Consider the following 25,362-nt stretch of genomic DNA (forward strand, 5'->3'; position numbering starts at 1 on the left):
AGAAATCGGTTGGGAACTTTCCTCGTGTCAGCACGTTGTAGGTGTCGCCACCGACGCCAACCTTGTGTGAATGCTCTGAAAAGCTAATCATTTGCATATCACAGCATCTTCTTCCTGTCGTTAAATTTCGCGTCTGTAGCACGTCATCTTCGTGGTGTAGCAGTTTTAATGGCCAGTAGTGTACTTGTAGCTTGCTGAGGACGTTGCACACGTGCAGTTCGTGGTCAAATACGACACCGCAACCAGCAGGTTGGCTGGCATCTCCGTCTCTGTTCAAGCATGCATTTCTCACGCTGTTGGCATATTTATGTCCAGCCCCTGTATGGGCCGAGCGTTAAGTACGAAGTGTCGCTCTCTATTTGTTAAAGGTTCTGCTGAAGCCCAGACACACGCGTCGTGATGCGTGCTGAGTCTGGCGGGGGCCGTTGTGTTACAGTAGGGCATGTGACGTCAGAGAATAGGTTCCGTGGTACACGAAGAAGCTGCAGAGGGTAAAAACTGTATGAAACTAAAAGGGGCTTTCAAAAAGAAATGAGAGAGAGAGGCATAGTGACAGAAACTAGTTCCTGTATGTTCACCTCGGACGGCTACGTCCAGCTGTACGTGCAAACTGGTTGACATCGCAGCCACGGGAATGAGACAGCCATTCACCGCCTTGTGCCACAGTGGGACAAGTGGCTCAACAGCCAGGGTCAATACTTTTGACATACAGGTACTGGTTTCTGTAATTATGCCTCCGACTCGTTTCTTTTTGAACGCCCCTTTTATAATGAACTGCTACGTCGTAAAGAAAAATTAGCTTGGCCTTTGACTGCGACAGAGATGAGGCAAGTACTGCGTTTTAACTCTCTTTTGATTTGTTTGCCTGGATGCTTCGATTTTAAAAATTTTTACCTGTCTAATATGAAAATCTGTGAAAACATGTGACTATAGATAAAACATGTTTTCTTCGTGGTTGCTGTAAGGACAGAACGAGTTAGGTACAGGATGAGTTGGCGGCCGGTGGTTCACGTTTCTCCGGTTCTCAGAGAACGCCAGACAAAATCGGAGAAAACTGCTACAACTCGCGATGAAAACTACCTCTTCCGTAGCAGCTAAAGTACTCACAGTCGCCGTAAGATTTTCTGGAAACACTCTCAGAATGAGAAGGTTGAACAACAGTGGCAGTATAATAGCTTCTAACTAACAAACTGGTCGCTTAGGGAACGTTTTTAACACACAAGCTGACGGCGAAATATTTCGCGTCGTTCAGACCGTAATAGTAGCAGATTCGCCCAGCATTGTTAATTTGAGGAGAAATCACACTGCACTGGATTGCTAAACACACTAATCGTTTATGAACGTCGGGGTATCCAACATCGAATAAAAGTTAGTAGACGATATTTACCTTCTTTTTCACAAATTAAATTTTTGTTCGTGATAACTGCGATTACAAGTTGTATGTTGTATCTCCTCTACACTTCACGTCTATATGCAAATTTCTTTGAGCTCCCCCCCAAAAAAAATGTCCAATTGCCAGTCCTTATTTCTAACAATTTAAAAAAAATACATGCTTTTTTTCGCAGCAAAGAGCGTTTTCGTCTCAATTACGGTAGTGCATCATTGCTGGTACCCGCAGCTGGAATATTACAATAATATTACATTACGTAGCGACGAAACAACTCAACTGCTACCTTGAAAGGAAGAGCCAGTCACGTAAAGATATTTGCGGCCGTTCCCATCAACCCACCCAGTACACTGAGGGCCAGGAAAAACACGACTGTGTCATACGTGTTAGACAGACATGATGGAATGCTGCGAAGCATGTCTGAAATCCTTAGGTGCCCTCCTCGCACTTAAATGATGAGGACCCTAAACACTCCATCTGCGCTCCGCGATACGTCATACAGCAGCAACTTTCTTAAGCAATGCACTGAAACTCTCTATTTATATCTCTCCAGCCTATCGTCTTGAATTTGACAGTCGTTGTATTTATGGCACTAGTTATGTCTACATCGTCTAAAAAGGGTCGTTACGTAAACTGGAACTGTATTTGGCAAAACAGGATCCAGCCACAATAAGATACCAGGTACCACAGCCAGCAAAAGTAAGACAGAATCAAAGCGTCCCAGGGATAGGAAGAAGAGCGTCAACGGTACTTGTGAACGACCTAGACACTGTTCAAGAGCAGTATTAAGAATTAAGTATCTGAAATCACAGATGTTGCTTGTAAGCTTAAAAATGCTGTTCTAGAGAGTCAAAGAATGATATTGTCACATCTGATTCATCAGTTTCAATCCGGTGTGCTATGTAAATTGTAGATTTAGGGTGACATCGCATACAACAATATTTCTGTCAATAATTGGAAGTAAACACGATTGTTCTTCCTATTACAGAAGTTTATTCGCTCAGATCGCACAAAAATACACAGTGATTATTAGTTTCAGCGAAATTAAATCGCCATCTGCAGTCCATTACCATAGGAAAATTTCTTGCAGGGCTGGTCCATTTCGTCGACTGTTCACATTAATTGGACACAACAGTAACGCATACAAAGATACAATTATGGAGAATTCTGACGTCAAACCAACATAAAAGGCATACGGATTCAAAGTACTGCTTGTTCACAAAAAGAAGAGCCAGGTCTCCCTAGTTCTGACTCGTTAAAATTCGGTTCAATCGTGTTTAGCGTCCGGCCGCTGCTAACCTCAGTGATGTAATACTGAACCGTGCATAGCCATTGCAAATTGACTGGTGAACTTCGCTACGTTCCTTAGTGAAGTTTTACACTGCATTATGAGTGACGAAGAGGTTCCTGCCCCATCGCGGGCAACGCCAAATACTCCATCCACTCCTCAGAGAAGAGCAAAGGGCAGCACACTACGGAGTCTAGAAAGAAAAATAATTAGTAATGTCACTAAATGCTGCGAAGAAGAGAGCAAAAATTAAAAATTGCTCCATCCTCTTTCGCAGCCAATAACAAGAACAGTTATTTATACAGGAGTGAGTGTCAGTTCCGTTAAAAGAATACGTAGATTTTCCAAAGACAACGCTGGAAAATCACCATAAACTCCAGGCAAAAAAAGGTAAATTTCAGTTCAAATTTTACAGTTCGACATTGCTTTGAATCTGCCTTACCGTTTGTCTGAATTACTGTAGTCGTTTTGTTTGTATGGTGTGAAAGAATTTCTTGTCCTCCAATATGCATATAAAATTGAGTCTAAAGCTACAAATTAGTCATATCTATGTAATTCGCTTGTAGCGTAGCGGTTATGGTGCTTGATTGCTTTGCCGAAGGTGACGGGCACGAATACTGTTACACCGCATTTTTTTAATATTAATAGCAAGGACTGTTATAATCATTTTCACTCAATTCAGTTAAATGTGACTGCATACTACAACACCAGGGACCATAACCTACTACACTAACTAACACTACTCTATAAGTGTTTTAAAAAAGTAGATTCTTCACCTGGAAACGTCTCCTTGTTACTTCTAACTACACATTCTCACAGTCTGACTCTCTAACCCTTTTTTTTAAAATTCTCCTTTATTTAGGCCAAGATCTACTGGAAAAAATGCAGTTGGATAATTTTGGGCAGGACTGTCGTAAAACAAACAATCGAAGATTTTTATGTGGTACAGAAGATTGCTCCCAGTCTGAGAACACTTCGTCCTGTAGTACAAGAAAAGATCGGCTGGACGTGGGGTATTACTTCACTGCGGAATATTTTGTTATCCTTGGGATTCACATGGCGGAAAGCACAAAATAAGCGGCCTTTACTGCTAGAGCGTGGAGCATTGTTGATTGGCGGTCGCGTTTTATTGTGCAAATGAAACATCTGAGGGAAGCAGCCACAGAAATATTCTATTTGGATGAAACGTGGATCGACAGCAATATGACAGTAGGTAAATGTTGGCAGAAGAGTGATATTGTCGGCGTTGTGGGTTGTGGATCATCCGCCAAAAGACTGATTATTGCAAGCGTTGGATCAAGGAAGAGATTTGTCAGGGAAGCCGAACTAAAATTTTGGGCTAAATCATCTAAAGGTGACTACCATGGTGAGATGAATTCAGGAAATTTTGAAAGGCGGTTTTCAAGCATGGTGCTCCCGAAACTTCCTCCGAAGTCGGTAATTGTGATGGACAACGCTCCATACCATAACAGACAGGTTGAGAAAACACCCACACGGTATGACACCAAAGTGAGGATGTTGGAATGGCTTCAAAATAGGCGTGTCGCCTGTAATGAGAGCATGAGAAAGCGGGTTCGGTTCGCTTTAATACAAGAGCATAGACCTGCTAAAAAAACATACGAATGGCGAAAGAGAAAGGCCACATGGTTGTACGCTTGCCTCCCTACAATTGTGATTTGAGTGCGGTAGAACTGGCATGGGCGAAAGTAAAACGGTTGTTTAGGGAGCGTAACATTTCAGGGGACATGTCGAAAGTTAACGTTTTTGCTACAGCAAGTGAATCCCTTTTGTCTGTAACTGCCGACGACTGGGAAGGGTACTGCAGGAAGGTCCCACAACTAGAAGAAGAATATTGGAGGCGTGATGGTGTTGTTGAAATAGCAACAGACGATATCATTATTAACACTGCCGAAACGGGCAGTAGCGACGAGCATGAAGCACACACAGAAGAGGAGTACAATGAAAGTAATTCTGAGTGATGTATTTGAGGGTACAATACAGCCTAATAATTGTCAATAAATTTTCCAAATTTATTCCTTCTATTTTTATTGCGACAATGTAAGTTTTTCTACTAGTTCTGTATAATGCCAAATTGTCCAAGAGAATTGTTACGAAATTAGTAACAATAGGCAGTATCATTCAATGAGAAACTTTAGATTTCACTTGTTAACGGCCAACCGTCGAAATTGCAATATTGGGTTTTACACATAAATAATTTCACGTATCCTGCAATCTTTTATTATGCCGCTGTCCGCTTTTGCGCTAGTATATGCGCAACATTAACAGTTGCTGCTGCGGCAAATAGATGGCAATGTGTATACCGCTTGGAGCACAACTTTTATGTGGACGCCAGAGTGTTGCCAGCACTGCGTAACGTCAATGCGTCTCATTACCCCGCCAGTATGCTGTGTGCCGGTGGGCGGAACTTACCTCCTCTATGCCCTGCACCCCCCCCCCCCCCCCCCCCTCCCTCAGAATTAGCTGTTCTCTTTGTGAGCAAGCAGTAAATGTACCTGATGCAGATAACATTCCGTAGTACCGTCTCTTATCACACAATAAAAGAATACCTGAGCGAACAGTTACAAAAAAATACACAAGCCATCTAGAAAATATTTTCATCTTGTGCCCTTGTCGACATCTGACAGAAACTGTCATGAGGCAATCAACGGAATACGATTACATTCCGTTTTGAGGCTCCTCCAGATGGCAGCATTCTTATAGAGCATAGGAGTATCGCTTCGAAATATAATGTTGGAATTTCGTATTCTTTATTTTTTCAATTTTTTGTGTGCAAAAGTCCGCAAAAGTATAAGAAATGTATACCTGATTTTCCAAATATATACTTAAAAATTACTATAAAATTTTTGTTACTGTATCTTTTTTCATTTTTACGGCCATTGTTACCAGATACATAAAGTGGTAAACTATTAACGTTAGAATAATAAATTATTGGTACACACAGATTAAAAATATGAAAAGGATGTTTTGCGACTTTACTACATGCAAGTGAAGAGTCTCGTACAATAATGTGTCTTCAATGATCAGCAGATGTGTGTTGAGTAGCTCGAGGCCTGTGTTGTGGTCCAATGTATTAAGTCTGTTATCTGAGTCATGGTCTATGATAGGATAATCGGAACGTACTGTCTCACTATACAAACTCCATGACTAAAGAGAGAGAGGGCTGCCAGGAGGGACCATGAAAACACCTGAGGTGGCATGTCGTTAATATTATAAAACATGCTGGTGAACTCTGTTTTAATATGCTACAGCACCTTCAAGCGTAATATCACGTAAAGTTTTGTAAAAGATAAAAATGTGGAATGTTGTCTGTAAAAGGTCTACATCTACGTAATTACTCTACTATACACAATAAAGCGCCTGGAAAAGGGTTCAGTGGACCACCTTCGAGCTGTCTCTCTACCGTTACACTCTCGAACAGTGCGCGGGAAAAACGAGCACTTAAATTTTGCTGTGAGAGCTCTGATTTCTCTTATTTTATCGTGATGGTCATTTCCTCCTATGTGGGTGGGTGCGCCGGCCGTTGTGACCGAGCGGTTCTAGGCACTTCAGTATGCAACCGCGTGACCGCTACGGTCGCAGGTTCGAATCCTGCCTCGGGCATGAATGTGTGTGACGCCCTTAAGTTAGTTAGGTTTAAGTAGTTCTAAGTTCTATGGGACTGATGACCTCAGATGTCAAGTCCCATAGCGCTCAGAGCCATTTGAACCATTTGGGTGGGTGCCAACAGAGTGTTTTCGCAATCGGAGGGAATATCTGGTGAATGAAATTCCATGAGAAGATCCCGTTGCAACGAAAAACGTCTTTGTTTTAATGAATGCCACTCCAATTCACGTATCATGTCTGTGGCACTATCCCCCCTATTCCGCGACAATACAAAACGAGCTGCCCTTGTTCGTACTTTTTCGATGTCATCCGTCAGTCCCACCTGATGTGGATCCCACACCGCACAGCAGTACTCCTGATTTGGGTTGACAGGAGTGTTGTAAGCAGTCTCTTTAGTAGACCTGTTACACCTCTTAAGTGTTCAGCCAATGAATCACAGCCTTTGTTTTGCTCTACACACAACATTATCTATGTGGTAGTTCCAGTTTAGGTTATTTGTAATTGTAATCCCTAAGTATTTAGTTGAATTTACAGCCTGCAGATTTGTGTGACTTACCGCGTAATCGGAATTTTGCGGATTTCTTTTAGTGCTCTTGTGAATAACTTCAAACTTTTCTTTTTCAATGTCAATTGCCGCTTTTCACACCATTCATATATCTTACCTAAATCATTTTGCAATTCGTTTTGGTCATCTGATGACTTTACAAGACGGTAAATGATAGTATCATCTGCAAGAAATCTAAGAGCGCTACTCAGATTGTCTCCTATGTCGTTAGTATAGTCAAGAACAATAGAGGGTCTATAACACTTGTAAGAGGTCCGAGCAGATGTAAATTCGATGTATTGCTCATGCGCTGCCTGCGATATGCAAGGTATAAGAGAATTTTTGACCAGAGAGCAGTGTTGACTGCAGTCGGAGCTGTGTAGCTGTAGCAGTAAGTTGTTGCTAGTCTGGAGTCTGCAGTCTGGTCTGGTCTGGTGTACCGTGTTGGCTGGCCCGGTCGTGGTGCAGCGATGCCGGAGCCTGAGTATTATTGTATAAAGTAAAAAGCAGCCTCGCGTATATGTAGTAATGCTATCTCAAGTCCCATGTAAATGTTTTAAAAATCTCGTAATAATGATCTTCCTCATAAAAAGTAACTTTTAACAACCATTCATTTCAATTTAAAGAATTTACTAATTTCTCCAATCAATGATCATGCCGATTGTTGCAATAGAAAAATCAGTTGCTTCCTTTCATAAATGACAGATATGTCGGCCAGCATTGCACAGGGCTGTGCCAGAAAGATTTATTGTAAGAGCAGATATATATGCGTTATCCGGCGACTTCATTGAGGTAAGAATTTTTCCTTTTTTATTCAGAATGATCTTTCAGGGCCATGACGCAGCACTGCTGTCGTCCAAAATTTACCAGGTTAAATTCACAGTGAATTATTGAAAAGTCATAAATGTGTGACAATTTAATTGAGAGGTTAGTTACATTGTATTATTACCAGGTTACTGAATTTATTTTTTTATTGGGACGTTACACTGAATGTGAACGACATAATTACAATTTTTACTGTTGAAAGGTTTAGGAATATTTCTGTTTTGAGGTTACGCTAAATGTGAATGCATTTTTGAGCGTAGATTAAACGGGAACGAATTTTGTGGGGAGGTTAAATGTGAATGAATTTTGTGGGGAGTTTAAATGAGAAAGAATTTTGTAGGGAGGTTTCAAAATGAGAAAGAATTTTGTTGGGAGGTTGCACACTTCCTTGGGGAACACGGATATTATTTCTATGACACTCGATGACTTTCCGTCTATTACGACGAACAGTGACCTTTCTGACAGGAAATCACGAATCCAGTCGCAGAACTGAGGTGATATTCCATAGGCACGCAGTTTGGTTTGAAGACGCTTGTGAGGAACGGTGTCGAAACCCATCTGGAAATCTAAAATTATGGAATCAATTTGACATCCCCTGTCGACAGCACTCATTACTTCATGAACACAAAGAGATAGTTGTGTTTCACAAGAACGATATTTTTTGAACTCCTGCTGACTTTGTGCCAATAAATCGGTTTCTTCGAGGTAATTCGTAATGTTCGAACACAGTATATGTTCCAAAACCCTACTACAAATCGACGTTAGTGAAATGGGCCTGTAATTCAGCGGGTTACTCCTATTTTCCTTTTTGGGAAAGTAGTTCGAATTTGTATGCACTTTAGTCGGTTTGACGTTAGAAATTTCCATAACTGTACATTTGTATACAATACAGTTGTGTCCAGTTAACGTCAACAGTCAACGAAATGGATTGGCGATGGCGATTTAATTTCGCTGAAACTAGTAATAACTGTGTATTTTTGCGCGATCAGGGCGAATAAACTTCTACGATAAGAAGAACAACCGTGTTTAGCTTCTGAGATCGCCTCCAATACGTGGGAGTTACGTCGCGTTGTGGAAGCAGCCCGAGAGATTTTCGGAGTACAGAGAATCTCTTTAGGTGGCTAATCGTGGACGGAAATCGCAAGGTGGTGTAAAGAAGTGAGAACACATTAATGTGGAAGGCAGCCATTGTCATTTATATCACGTAACAATAACTAAATATAAGAAATTGATTATTATAAGTGATAGGATACGTGTTAACACAATGCCATGTAGCGCAACTGGGAGCTGGCGGCAATTGCCAGGGAGAACCAGCGCGTGAGACCAAACTATGGTAAAACGAACATGCTGCTTGTCGATGCCCGCATCAAATGATAGTTTCCATTTAGAATTAGATTAATGTGAGACTTTAGTAAGACAATCAGCTTTTATTGCGTGAATTTTTTTCGTTGCTTAATTAATGTCTATGTTTGTTATCAACATGACTGTAGCAGTAGTTGTACGGTTTACTTTTGTTTCTAGGAGCAAACCGTAGATATGATAACAGATAAAAAATAAGTATGCTGCTTAATAGTGTTACCGAAATAGATTTGCGAGATGTGATTGGATGATTAAGCTTATTGCCGTCGCGATGTGTACTTAGGAACCGACTACTGAAATACGCAGATGTAGTGCTGTACTGGTGTGCTGAAGAGCCGTTTTTATGGCGCAGTCAGTGAGCAACAGGAATGGAGTAGCTATAGAATCAAACTACTGTAGGTCGCTTTCACGGTATGGGGGCTAGCGCTGTTGCTTACTGAGGCCAACGCCTCACGTTCGAATCTCAATGACAGACTCTGACTTGGTGTCAAATTCTGGAACTTTATCCGCTTCACCAGGTCAAATTAGACATTGATGGCTTAAATAAATAGCAACACTGATTCTGAAACTAATTAAGTGTCATAATTCGAAAGGCGTAGCGATATCTGGGGCAGAACAAGACACTTCTTCATTTTTCGTAATAAAGAAATGGATTGTAGGAGGAACTGAGGATGAGGCCGCAGGGTCGGTATGGTTATTAACGGATTAGTTCTATGGGTGGCTCGATGCTCTTTCTGTCGGGACGGAATATGTGTTCCCCAGCTATAAGCGTGCGTTATTATTCATGTGAGGGTGAGCGATGTTTGCTAAATATTGGCGAATCGTATTAGTGAGACAGGTCTTGAGTATCAGTCCAGAATTCACTTAACAGAAACTGGAAAACCGCCTGAAAACCATATCCACGCTGGGCGACACACTGACTATCGCTGTCAATCCACCAGATGAATTGGATCTGGGGCCAGGGCACCTCTCTGTCCCGGTAGCGATGTTTTAATACGCATGGCAACCCCGCTGGCTAGGATAAGGAAGGGTAAAGTTTTTGTGTAATGAAGAGGACTGCAGAGGGCAAAAGGGATTTTTTTACAGAAGAAAACAGTTGCCAACGTCTATAAACACAAATCTAGGGACTGTGAAGGCACTACTGAGTAGCTGTATCTGAAGAACAACTTTGTATGGTTACGAAGACCAAAATGAGACCGTTTAAAGCTTTTGAAAAATAGTGTTACGGGAGACTCTTAAATATAAAATGGATTGATCCCCAGTGATGTTATAGTACCATTAGTATTCACAACTGATGCAGTACACTGAGTGCATGGTGTCGAAAGGTCCGTGAGGTCGTTCACGCCTTACACTGTTACATGTGAAAGGTGGCTACACTGAGTCACAGCGCCAGAGATTGCGCCAAAGCGTATTATTCCGCCGCCTCCACTGGCGCAGTAGTTGTTCAGAGAATGTCGAGGGCAGTTGTAGTTCAGAGGCTGACGTGGGCAGTGCTTGTTGAGAGGATGTCGACAGCATTACTAGTTGAGACCATGTAATGTGCAGTTATTGTTCTGTTGGGCGAGAGAGTAGATCCTGTTCGGTTGGTGTAATGTATAGATGGAAGAGGTTGCAATGATCACAGTGTATTTTTCGTCAAAATATATGGAGATAACAAAAATTTTTTATTTCAAATCTCCTTAATAATAATGGCTCTTGGTCACAGGTTCAGTCAACAAAGCATCTGGCTCGTGTTCATGTATTAGACTTGTAATTCTGGTTTCAATGTGCAATTATAGTATTTCTGGTTTTTCAATTAGTTCATTGTAAATGGTGTTTAAAATTTCTTGTCGTATTGAGGAAGAACCGTGCCAGATACGTGTACGTTGAGTCACACTACCACACACAGAACAGTTACACTTGTGCTTTATTGTTTCGTAGCTTTTGTAGTTGCAGGGGACTTAATTAATGAATTGTGTTAACGGAAATTTCCTTTCATTCTTTATTGTTATTTTATGCAGTCAGATTGCGTACTAATACTAGTCAGGGCCAACCGGTTACGAGACTTCGTAACCGGATACACAGCTACTAAAACTAAAATTATTGCATTTTCATCATTTTAATAATTAAGCCCGCATGCACGTGTAGAGGAGTCGCGACACTAGAAAATTGTACCGACATGATTGAGGGTTGGCAATTACGAAATAAAGTAAAAGCAAAGTTCCACGTTCTGCCCCAGTCTGACCGCTGCGTTATCCTCTGCCAGTGTCGTCATTGGATGCAGTATGGAGGGGTATGTGGTCAACAAACCGCTCTCCTGACCGTTGTCGAGTTTTTTTGCCGTGGAGCCGCTATCGATCGGTCGAGTAGCTCCTCTGCTGGCTTATCGAGGTTGAGTGCACCCCTTTCCAGTCCTCCCAGCAAGGATAATTCCGTGGCCGTCCCGGGAATAAAACCCGCGTCCCTCGTATCGCAGTCAGCCGCGCTGACCTCTTAGCTACGGAGGCGGACGTGGTTACAAAGGGCAGTCATAAAGCTTTGGTTATCAAGTAAAAAAATATTCGTTAATAATCTATTAGTTTGTTTGCATATACAAGTCTACCGCCCTGGTTCACACTGAAAACCCCATGCCACCATACTTGCAGTGTGCCACTAAACGAGCGAAAACGTACCAGCGCACCTAACTGACAAAATCTGATGAGCTGTGTCATTTTTCAACATCTCTAAGCGTGTGATGCTGTACTGTGGCGTGGGGATTTCAGAGTGTGTCAGGAGTGCAGTCATGAACCAGCAAATAAGAAACAAGGAAATCTGTATTACTTAATGGCTACACCAACAACCCTTTGTCCGTTGCAAGTTTGCCAGGGACAACAAAAATTCTACTTTTAGTATTTTATACATTTATTGACCGACTTTTAAAATTTAATATGCTGCCATGAACAACTCACTAAAGTAATAATTGCACGTTCAAATTTTAACACAATAAGACAAGTACTGAAGTTAGAAACCGTGTACACGTCTGGATCGCTGGTGAGGGATTCGAACTGTCATCCTCCTGAATGCAAATCAACTACCTATAGCATCACCTCGCCCGGTTCCAACATCATGGAATTTATACTCTGATGTCTTAACAAATCTTATCATCCTGTCCATTCTTCTTGTTAGTGCTTTCCGTATGTTCCCTTCTTTTCTGCGGAGACCCTCCTCATTCCCTACCTAATTCTGAATAGCATTCTATAGCAACATATCTAACACGTTTCTTCCAGCTTTCCCACAGCCCATGATTCAGTACCATACAACGCTCTGCTCTATACTTGCATTCTCAGTAAGTTCTTGGTTCAAAAGGCTCTAAGCACTATGAGACTTAACATATGAGGTCATCAGTCCCCTAGATTTAGAACTACTTAAACCTAACTATGGACATCACACACATCCGTGCCCGAGGCAGGATTCGAACCTGCGATCGTAGTAGCTGCGTGGTTCCGGACTGCAGCGCCTAGAACGGCTCGGCCACAGCGGCCGGCTAGTAAGTTCTTGCTCCGTTTAAGGCCTATGTTTCATAGTAGCAGGTTTCTCTAGGTCAAGACTTTTTGCCAGTGCTAAACTGCTTTTTATGTACTCCTTACTTTGTGCGTCATGTGTTATTTAGATTTCAAAGTAGCTGAAGTTAATCGCTAATCTCATATCTGCTGCCCCTCATAACTTTCGTATATCTTCAGCTTACGCTTAATTCACGTTATCTACTCATTAGACCGTTGATTCCATTCAATACCTCCTGTAATTTTTCATAACTTTCATTGAGGATGCCAGTGTCGTCAGCGAATCTTATCACTGATACTCTTGAACCTTGGAATTGAGTTCAACCTTTAAACTTTCTTTTATTCTCATTATTGTTTCTTTGATATATCGAGTGAACAATAATGGCGAAAGGATACATCTCATTCGTACAACCTGTTTTAATACGAGCAATTCATTCTTGGTTTCTACTCCTACAGATCCCTCTTGGTTCTTGTACATATTGTACAGGGTGGACAGAAACTGTCTCAAAAGGTAGTAAGGGAGTTGCCGATTAGGTTGTGGTGAAAAGTAATTGTTAAGAAAAAAATTCGATGGGGTTTGCTGTTTCTTATTTAATTAGCATTGAAGTTAGAGACTCAGACCGTTGTACGCGCCACATACAAATAGTGTCAGTTTTTCTCTCAGCGTAGATGATGGCGCACGAGACAGCCCGATCCATTCTTCCACCCCATCCGCAGTTTTTGTATCGCGCTCTTTTAGATTTTTCGAGACCAAACGGAGAGCGCTTCTGGCGACGCAGTCTCTGGCCGGTCGCTTGAATTTGCACGGGCAACGGCCTGATGGGCTAATTTCAGTGCTAATTAACTCGCAACGGTACAGTGTATTTTACTTTTTCTTAATAATTATTTCTCAGCACACCTTACCCTGCAACTCCCTTACAAACTTTTCAGACTGTTTCACTGCCCCATATATGAAGGGCTTATTTCAATAGTGGTACAAGTCCATTTTTGTTCATTATGAGATACAGTGTGCTAAAGTTAAATGAGCGCTGAAAAATCTGCAGTTGAGATACCAGAAATATTCAAGCATATTGCTTCTTTCTAGAGATGAACCTTTGTTTCTGTTTGTTTGGATCATTAATTTCAGAAGCAATATAGGCAGAAAAATGGAGGTAATGGACTTGTACCACTATTGAAATAAGTCATTTAGATATTATTCGTCTTTTCCTGAAGCTTATCCTTTTTTTCCAGAATTTTCAATACATTGCACCACTTCTCATTGTCGAACTACGTTTCGAGGTCAACATATCCTATGAAAGTGTCTCGATTAAAGTCTTGCTTCTATGTCAGGCTCAAGTTTAGAACTGACTCTCTTTTGCCATTACCTTTCCTAAAGCCAAAGTGAGCGTCGGTTACCAGATCCTCAATTCTCATTGCCATTCTTCTCTACACTATTCTTCTCGGTGCATGAGACATTAACATTTATGGACTATAGTTCTCGCACTTTTCCGAAAGTCTGATGGCATGTCGCTAGATTGTTAGGTTTTACACACCAACTTCAATGGCCGCTTGACTGTGACTTCCTGAGTTCAGAAATGTTACCTGTTCTTGGTGCCTTTATTGGTCGCAAGTCTTCCAGAGCTCCATTAAATTCTGACTATAATACCAGATCCCCTATGTCTTCCATATGGACTCTTATTTCTTCCTCAGTCATGTATCGGACAATTCCTCCTCCTCGCAGAGCCTCAAGAGTACCATTTCCACCTTTATGGTCTTTATTCTGCCGTTAAAATTGGAAATCGCATCACACTTTTAATGTTGACGCACTAGCTGTTCATTTCACCAGTTATTATGACTTTTCTGTATGCTTTTATATACTACGAAGTGACTTATATTTAGTACTCCTGTATTAATTTTTCATGCACAAAAAATTTCCACATTTTTTTTCTTCCAAAGTGCGATACCGCTGCGCTATTCAGTCCACCGTTGCAACCACACAAACCACCACCCTTATGGATCACGCTCCTTCACCAGTTATAAATAGCGAATATTAGTAATGTCAGACGTGTGAACGCTTGCAATCAAGCTAAGACGACCTCAAAAGTCTTTTACTTAAATAAAGTAAGATTCCTGATCATTCTACTTCACTGTATTTTTGACAGTCTGAGTGAAGAGGGTATTGGAAACGTCTTGTGAAACGGTGAGCCATCACTTTAATTCAAGTGGCTGAGGTTGGATTTATCAGAAGCACGAAGGGGAAAAATGGGAAAGTAAAACAAATTTTGTTGCCTTAAAACTGAGTATACGCTGTGCTTAACATCTGTGGTGATTTCATAGACTCCGCCGGCACTCAAACTCGGACTCTCGCTGATTTTGAGCGGAATTCTGGTTCAGTTGATTGTTTGATTAGTAATGTGATACATAGTCGACTCTGAATAAAAACAGTATTACACCAACGCTTTTTAACTGAAGTACCGTTATATATAGCATCGAGCAAAAGCTATGACTGAGTTGTTAGAGCCGGTATGGCGCTACTTCCCTGTGGTCTTTGAACGTACCGAGGATTTAATGTGGACACCCGAACCTGGGAACAATTTTTTCGTTTTCTGAAGTTAACATGCATCACCAGAGGTGGGGAAAATTATGTGACAGACAAAAGTCAAAAGTACGCCGCTACCTTCCTACGATCTTTGAACGTACCGAGTATTCAGTTTGGACACCCGAACCTTCGAACAATTTCTCGTTTCCTCAAGTTAACATGCATCGCCAGAGGTGGGGGAAATTATGTGACAGGCAAAAATCACAAGACTGGAGATGGAACCTGAGAACTTTGGATCCATAGAATGGCACCTCATCACTTACTCAACGAACTACGCTCGCTATGTAGTATCGAGCAAAAACTTTTTTTTTTTGAGAATTTCTTGCCAAGGCGGACGCAGCGCGTTATCTAGGATGAAGCGTCAGATCTAGAAGTAAATTCAGGCGTGCTCCACGCAAGTATTTGGAGCTCTTGCCGTTCATGTTGTACATTAATGATACAGCAAATAATATTGGTAGTACCTTCACAATTTTTGCAGATGAAGCTATTTTCAGTGATGACGAACTGTATAAAAAGCGTTACTCAGTCATCGAGGTAGGTCTTGATAAAATTTCAAACTGCTGCTGAAAATGGCAATTCACTTTTGATATTAGAAATGTAAAATTTTTTCACTTCATACACTCCTGGAAATGGAAAAAAGAACACATTGACACCGGTGTGTCAGACCCACCATACTTGCTCCGGTCACTGCGAGAGGGCTGTACAAGCAATGATCACACGCACGGCACAGCGGACACACCAGGAACCGCGTTGTTGGCCGTCGAATGGCGCTAGCTGCGCAGCATTTGTGCACCGCCGCCGTCAGTGTCAGCCAGTTTGCCGTGGCATACGGAGCTCCATCGCAGTCTTTGACACTGGTAGCATGCCGCGACAGCGTGGACGTGAACCGTATGTGCAGTTGACGGACTTTGAGCGAGGGCGTATAGTGGGCATGCGGGAGGCCAGGTGGACGTACCGCCGAATTGCTCAACACGTGGGGCGTGAGGTCTCCACAGTACATCGATGTTGTCGCCAGTGGTCGGCGGAAGGTGCACGTGCCCGTCGACCTGGGACCGGACCGCAGCGACGCACGGATGCACGCCAAGACCGTAGGATCCTACGCAGTGCCGTAGGGGACCGCACCGCCACTTCCCAGCAAATTAGGGACACTGTTGCTCCTGGGGTATCGGCGAGGACCATTCGCAATCGTCTCCATGAAGCTGGGCTACGGTCCCGCACACCGTTAGGCCGTCTTCCGCTCATGTCCCAACATCGTGCAGCCCGCCTCCAGTGGTGTCGCGACAGGCGTGAATGGAGGGACGAATGGAGACGTGTCGTCTTCAGCGATGAGAGTCGCTTCTGCCTTGGTGCCAATGATGGTCGTATGCGTGTTTGGCGCCGTGCAGGTGAGCGCCACAATCAGGACTGCATACGACCGAGGCACACAGGGCCAGCGATCTCCTACACCGGCCGTACACCACTGGTGGTCGTCGAGGGGACACTGAATAGTGCACGGTACATCCAAACCGTCATCGAACCCATCGTTCTACCATTCCTAGACCGGCAAGGGAACTTGCTGTTCTAACAGGACAATGCACGTCCGCATGTATCCCGTGCCACCCAACGTGCTCTAGAAGGTGTAAGTCAACTACCCTGGCCAGCAAGATCTCCGGATCTGTCCCCTATTGAGCATGTTTGGGACTGGATGAAGCGTCGTCTCACGCGGTCTGCACGTCCAGCACGAACGCTGGTCCAACTGAGGCGCCAGGTGGAAATGGCATGGCAAGCCGTTCTACAGGACTACATCCAGCATCTCTACGATCGTCTCCATGGGAGAATAGCAGCCTGCATTGCTGCGAAAGGTGGATATACACTGTACTAGTGCCGACATTGTGCATGCTCTGTTGCCTGTGTCTATGTGCCTGTGGTTCTGTCATTGTGATCATGTGATGTATCTGACCCCAGGAATGTGTCAATAAAGTTTCCCCTTCCTGGGACAATGAATTCACGGTGTTCTTATTTCAATTTCCAGGAGTGTAAAAGGGTAAAACGTAGTATCCTACGGCTGCAATATGTATTAGCCACAAATGGAACTAGTTAGCGTATAGAAATATCTGGATGAAACAGATGTGGGTAAACTAGGTGCCCCAGTTTCGATCATTGGTAAGACACTGAGAAAATGCTGCCAGTTCATAAACGAGATTGCCTAAAAGTACTCATATGATCCGCCCTAGAATATCTGTCGAGTTTGTGAGATCCACAGGAGATAGGACTAACAGGGGGTGTTGAAGGTGTAAAAGGAAAGGGCTCGAATGATCACAGGTTTGTCTGACTCACTGGAGAGTACTGTAAAGTCAGAACTGTAAAACCAGACTTGGAATCCCTTTAAGATAGACGTCAACCATCCCGAGATACTATCAAGAACCAGTATTAATTATTGGACATAGTACAATCCCCCACGTATCTCTCCCACAGGGACTGCGAGATTAGTGTTGCAGTAATCACAGAGCACACAGATACACTTACGTTCCTTGCCGGCTACATTTATGTACACGCAGATGTAGATGCTCAACTTACGTGTAGAAGAAGATGGTTATTCCACCTAGGTCAGCAAACATCAAAGTCCACAATATCCTACGGTTTGTCTGGTATGAACTTGCACATTTTCTGCAAGTAGCTTACTGACTAGTCCCTTTGGTTTGGATAGGAATTTGACAGAGGGCAAAGATATTTTGCATTTATTATTAGTGCTTCCGAGGATGGTCTCTGTTTAATTTACTTGTTACAACTCGGAAGATGCGAGTGTCTCTTCAGAAGAAATGCACAGTTTTTATTTTCAAAAATCCAGTATTCGGTCTACGCCTTTGTTATTCACGGAGGTGATGACGGCTGCTGCATTTCATGTTCGCCCGAAGCAACAGACTGTTATTATAGAGTTGCTGTATTGTGAGAACGAGAGAGTGACAAACATTCACAAGAGATACATGAAGCTGTTGAGCGTAGTACAGTTAGTCACTGGGCTAGCTGATTGTCAGGTGAAAGTGGGCACGCCAATACACGGAATCTCCCGCACAGCGGCAGATCGTGTAATGCAGAGACTGCTCACAATTTACTACGTATTCACAATCCGATTTAGGCTCACATACACACAGCAGTGAACGAGTTGTCTGTCCGAGTGGGAATAGGAGAAGTGAATGTGCAAAGAATACAGTGCGAGATGAGGTTGAACAAGTTTTGCTACAGGTGGGTTCCGAGACTGTTGGCGGATACCCATAAAGAAACACGAAGACAGTGTGCAACGAACTTTTGGAGCAGTACGAAAATTCTGGAGATAACTTTCTTGCAAGAAGTGTGATGGGACATGAAACGTGGGAGTGTCACTTCGAACAAAGAACGAAACGGCAAACGATGGAATGGCACCTACAAACAGCGTCTTCAGCATGACAAAAATTGGCCAGGTGTGAGCAAGAGTCGTGCTCTGAGTGTTTCGTACAAACTTAATTATGTACACAGTCCCGGGAATCGTGAATCTCAACACTGACACTGGCGAGATAACGGTCCCGAGAATTCCAGGACTTCCGAGAATGTTTCAGTTTTAAGTTGGAAGTCTGACAACTAATAACAAAAGAAATATTTTTCATGTGACGTTATTACAAATTAACAGTTTTCAATCTTTTTCCTCACTTGTACTTTGAAACGTTGTTTCTCGCCAACATCGTGATTCTAGTCCAAAGGTAAGTACCCTACAAGTTTTGATGAAAGAGTTTACAAGTATCAAAACAGGTTATATGGGGTGTTCAAAAAGTCTCTCCACAATGCTGTATGATTTTCAGTCGCGCATGCCGTGTGATTGTTCGCCTGCCTGGGTTACTTCCCTTCAAGTGGACTCTCCCAACATTCCACTGTTTCGATTATCTCAGCCAGCGTCAGTAGTATCGTTGGTGTGTGTCGCTAAGTGTTGAAGTGAACGTTTAAGTTTAGTCCCTTTGTTCGTTTGTTTCGTTTTTGTCACTGTTAAAATGCTAACCATTGAAGAACGTGTGTTTTTAGTCGAACAAGTGTTCAAAGATGGCGGTAAACACAATTTCAGTTCGCCAAACATTTAATTCAGCTTTCCCGGAGACAACACTCCCACATCGCGATACTGTGCGAGATTTGATCAACAAATTTCGAAGTATGGGTTCAGTGACAGATGCACCGAGAAGTGGTTGTCCTAGCGTTTTATCTGAGCATAAAATCCTCGATATTTCCGATAAAAAGTCCAAGAGTCCGAACAAGTCAATAAGAAAAACTGCCCAGGAAATCGATGTTAGTGTCGGAATGGCCCACACAGCTGCAAGCAAAAAATTAAAACTTTTCCTGTACAAAGTGACAGTCGTGCCAGAACTGAAAACTACTGATCATGGCAAGAGACTGCATTATGATCGATGGTTCAAAAATTTCGTTCAACAAAATAGAAGGGATATTCTTAATGAAACGTTTTTCACTTATGAGGCGTGGTTTCATTTATCCGGGTAGATGAGCTCTTAAGATTCTCGTATGTGGAGTGCTGCAAATCCATTGTGTATTCATGAGGAACCACTTCATTCTGAAAGAATAGAAGTTTGGACTGCAATTTCTAGACATAGGTTTGTGGGTCCCATATTTCTCAACGAAAAATATGGGACCCGTTCATAGGATTGGTTGGTTGGTTTTGGGGAAGGAGACCAGACAGCGTGGTCATCGGTCTCATCGGATTAGGGAAGGATGGGGAAGGAAGTCGGCCGTGCCCTTTCAGAGGAACCAGCCTGGCATTTGCCTGGAATGATTTAGGGAAATCACGGAAAACCTAAATCAGGATGGCCGGACGCGGGATTGAACCGTCGTCCTCCCGAATGCGAGTCCAGGGTCGAACCACTGCGCCACCTCGCTCGGTCGTTCATAGGAGAACTTGTGTTACGTGAAATACTGAACGGTTATTTTCAACAAGATGGTGCAACTGCGCATACAGCTAGCGTTTCAATGTCAGTGTTGCTGACGTTTTTGGTGATCGCATAATTTCACAGGGACTTTGGCCTCCATGATCGCCTGACCTAACACCACTTGACTTTTTCTTCTGGGGTGCGGCGAAAGCAAATGTCTATAAAAACCGTCCAAAATCCATCGATGAATTGAAAACTGCATTATCCATTTTCACTGCTTCTGTTACAGAAGAAATGTTACAGCTTGTGTTTGGAAACATGATTAGACGAACTGAATTGTGTATTCAACAACAGAGGGGACACTTTCAACATTTAATGTGAAAATTTGTAAGTAAAAATCAATATTCAATAAATTAATAACTTGTGTTTCACTTAGTTTCATTTCGGTATATTCACTGCGGCATACGGCACGCGCGGCTAACAATCATACCGCACTGCGAAGAGACTTTTAGAACACCCCGTATAAATGACTGTATCTTTTGACAGCATTCACTTAGAAGGTTATAGTTTTTACAGCGCAAAGAGACCATAGACTTTAGTGAGTGATATAAATTTCAACTTGATCTGACTGCTTGTTACTGAGAAAAGGACTCTTTACAGACGAATGAACACACAGTTTGGTAACAAATGACAAAGAAAATATTTCGGTGTGGTATAGTTACAAACCCACCATTTTCTGATTTTATTCCTTTACTTGTACTTTGAAACCTTGCTTTTTGTCAAATTTTATCATTCTAATCCAAAGGTAAATCCCCCAGAGGTTTTGATGAATAAGCTTTCGAGTATCAAAATATGTGACTTAAATGACCGTACCTTTTGATTTCATTGACTACCCGTTTCTGAGTAAAACGGTTTTTAACAGTCGGATAGACAGACATCAAAATGACCCCACAAGGGTACCATTTCTATCGTTTGAGGTACGAAACCCTAAAAGTGATGGCTATTGTGTTTTTTGATTCAGGACGACTATTGCTTGTGGACACCATACAACACTAAAGCACTATCATTTCTGATGCGTGTATGGTAACCCTCAAAATGTGGCGTTCGACATCAGCTAAAACACCGTTTTACTGTTGCGTGATGACACTCGGTCACATGTGAGTGAGAAAACCACCAAGGAGATAAAGCGTAGGTGAACAACACTGAAACACCAACCCTCAGCTCTCATCTGACACACGATGACTACTGCCTCTTCGGTTAACTGAAGGAATTCCTTCCCAGAAATAGAATAAAAGATGACAAATCCCTTGTGAAAGCTGCTAAACAGTGGCTCAAACGTTCCTCTGGAATAACCGTCGCATCGTAAATGCAAGGCTGATTTTGCTGCTCGTTCGTCGGATACGGGAGTTTTCTTCTCTGCATCAGCTGTTTGATAGCGTGTATCGAAATGGGAACGCAGCATACAGTATATTGTGGCACAGAGGCTGAACCATCGCTCTCGACGTTCTGAAGAATCATGATTCATCTCTCTGAGTGGTTCTCCATGTTTACATCCTCTGTGATTGGCCTGAACTCACTTTACGGGCATGCGGGTATTGTTCCTTCAGTACAGCCAATTCGAAGGAGACGTTGCTTTGGTGATGCACAGATTTCATGTGCATCCAGTTTTACCTGATTGCTATTCACAATTAAGTGCCTGGGAAGAGGGCGTTTCGAATCCGCGACCAGCCATCCAGATAGAGGTGTTCCGTGATTTTCCCAAATCGCTTAAGGTGAATATCGGGATGCTCACTTTACAAGAGCACGCCTTTTACAACTTGAGCGACGTATCGCATTACCTCGTCATCAACATAGCTTGGACCCTAATATCCACTCCCAATTTTTTTCTCCAAGTTAATCAAGTCGTGTGCTTCTCTCATTTATCTCTTCTTTACCTACTCTTACGGAATTTTGCCATCATGACATTAAATTTATGCACTGATTACGTCTGTGGACTCTGAATAATAATAGAATAGAGACAATTATGTTATATTTTGTATTTGTAAAGGATTAAGTAGTGGATTTGTGAAATAATATCTGTGTCGGCGAGTTTGCCACAGAAAAGAATTAATAAAGAAAAACTCAAAGATTTAATGACAATCAGCCATTGTATAAATAGCAGTGTAAGAACAATAATGTCGTTGTCGCCTTCTTGGAGACACTTAGAGAGGAGAAACCTGTGACGCTATGTTTAACGCATAGGTAGCTTTCATTTGTCAAGATTGTAAGCTGGACGCCATTAGGCGCTGTTTATAAAGAAAGGTGTGTGAACTTGTTATTATACGAGTTTTAAATATAGTTATTTAGTGAGAACTCGCATGGTACTATTAGAAAGCTTGCCTGGTATTTTACCCATTTATTTAAGACAGTTTCAGCTTTTTAAGTAGAGTTCGTCGTACGGAAAGAGCCTCCTCCGCGGCAAATTCAAATCTGATAATAACGGCGATCATACCGCAATAAGCGGTCAGGTAAAAAGTGAATTTAAAATTATTTCTTACAGCAGTTCGAGATCGAAGTACAAAGCAGCAGATTTTATGTTGTGTTTCACAGGCGGAAGCGGGCTGCTAATATCGTAAACTTTAACAGTGTCAAAAATTAAAATACTTCCATGTTTCAAAAGGAAACCTTGCTATGAAAAAATTCTGGACTGGTAAAATTTATGGAAAAATCATTTTCTGTTTAATAATGATAGTCTCATGCTCTAGTGTTAGCCGTGGCACTGATTAACAATTAATGTTGACGAAAAATCCACTGCAAAGTTTGAGGTTCTTTAAGCATTGCGTACAGTAACTTCATTATTTTTGATAACAGAAATAATTTCAGAACATTTTTACGATAGTTGTAGTAGAGATGGATATGTTGTGCATTCTATTGAGGTACAGTAACAAAACTGTTCATTTAATAACAAGCCAGTTCCAGTATAATAATAATTAATCTCATTTGTTCGCAACGCACAATTAACCAAAGTAAACCAGTGTACAGAAAAATAGTGGAGCGCGAAAAACAATTGTAAGAAGCACTTTCTTCCTTATATGGATGGTCAGAACGAAAATAGTGCGACAGCGTGTGGAGTAAAGAAAGCAAAATTATATTTGCTGCCATAATACAGAAGACTAGTCGCCCGTGCCATAGGCCACATGTTCACGATCGAGTGGTGGAGCTCTTCATCAACACAATGTTAAAACTGTGGAGACGACATCAAACTTGTCTGACAGGAATCTCAATAGAAGAACTAGCATCAACGTCTCGAAGAGCGTCAGCGGTGGTCCATCATATTTCTCAATCACTTCACCATAACCGCGCTTTTTTTTTATCGAGTACACCTAAGTTCAGATGGCTCTGCCGGAAACCAGACCTGCAACGGCGCGCGACATCTGTCGGATATTAACGACCGGACGCCGCCGCAATCCTATTGAGGGGAAGCATCCACATATCAATTGGCGTGTGCTGTGGCCATCGATACACCACATTTCCTTAGACACAGAGGCAATGTGGTAGCTCACAGTTAACGGTAAAAATGTCACCAGATACAGACTCATTGTGATTCATGTGACAGATTGACCATTGTGGCCTCAGTCCTAAGCTCTGGACAACGATGAACACCGCGTCATATGCGGTCCCTTGGTAGATGTGTGGCGTTTGGCGACACATATGATCGCCTTCTTATTTTGTGTGGGACAGCACAACAATGGACCAGAGATTATATCCTTCCCGGACGGGATGCACTAAAACTAATGATGCAACTGGCTTCGAGCCCAGTTGGTGCTATGTTTTCTCAGAGATGGCTCAAAGAATGTAATGGACTTTTGGATCTTTTTACAGGAACGATAGCAGAAGATCGTGAGCATTACGAATACCGACAGTATTTCTCTAATTTCCTATGGAGTGCGTTTCAAGATCACCTCGCACAGCTGGAACGTCCAGGGTGGGAGATGTTAAATTATCGATGCGCTGGAAGACTGAACGAAAGATCCGAATCGGTGAATACCACATGCATACGAGAAGACATACCTGGATGACTGAGCAGCGGGGGAATTGGAAATACGGTTCTCCATTGTGCTCTTTGTTTCTTATACTAGAATAGTATTAAGTTTAATAGCTGTCAAGCAATACAGAAATATTATTTGTAATATGGCAACGAGATGGTTGTTATCGAAATTTAACTTTGCTTAACTGTTATACGTGTAGCGGGATTTGCGTCAATATGTGGAAGATATTCATTAAAATTTAAAGCATGGGTGTATTTCTTTTAATATATTTTTCAGTTTCTGATGTACGAGGGTGAGTCAAAAGAAAAACTTAAATATTTTTTAAAATATTATTTATTGTGCAGAAGTGGTACAAAGCTGTATCACTTTTCATCATAATCTCCCCCACGCTCAATTCAAGTCCTCCAGCGCTTACAAAGTGCATAAATTCCTTTAGAAAAAAATTATTTTGGTAGTCCGCGCAACCACTCATGCAGCGCATAGCGTACCTCTTCATCAGAACGGAACTTCTTTCCTACCATTGCGTCTTTGAGCGCTCCAAACATATGGAATTCATTTAGGGTAAGATCTGGTGAGTATGGTGGATGAGGAAGACACTCAAAATTCCGGTATGTGATTGTCTGTGTTGTACAGGCAGTGTGGTGCCTTGCATTGTCACGTTGCAAAAGGACACACGCTGAAAGCAATCCACGTCGCTTTCATTTGATTGCAGGCTGCAGATTATTTTTTAGGATATCTGTGTATGATGCAGTGGTGACAGTGGTCCCTCTAGGCATGTAATTCTTCAAAATGACGCCTTTTTGGTACCAAAAGAGAGTCAGCATAACCTACCCTGCTGATGGTTCTGTTCGAAACGTCTTTGGTTTTGGTGATGAGGAATGGCGCCATTCCTTGCTCGCTCTCTTCGTTTCCGGTTGGTGGAAGTGATCCCAGGCTTCGTCCCAAGTAACGATTATTGCGAGGAAGCCATCACCTTCTCGTTCATAGCTCCGAAGAAGTTCTTCACAAGCATCAACACGTCGTTCTCTCTTTTCAGGAGTCAGATGCGGTGGCACCCATCTTGCAAACACTTTGTGAAACTGGAGTACATCATGCACAATGTGGTGTGCTCACCCATGACCATTCTGTAAACATGCTTCAATGTGATTCAGTGTCACTCGGCGGTTTTCCTTCACTATGGCTTCCACTGCTGCAATGTTCTGTGGAGTCACAACTCGTTGTGCCTGACCTGGACGAGGAACTTCCTACTCCATTTGTAGACTTGCTGCTGTGACAAACATGCATCACCGTACTGAACCTTCATTCGTCGATGAATTTCAATAGGTTCCGCA

This window comes from Schistocerca americana, chromosome 6, assembly GCF_021461395.2.
Source record: "Schistocerca americana isolate TAMUIC-IGC-003095 chromosome 6, iqSchAmer2.1, whole genome shotgun sequence".
Classification (NCBI taxonomy): Eukaryota; Metazoa; Arthropoda; class Insecta; order Orthoptera; family Acrididae; genus Schistocerca; species Schistocerca americana.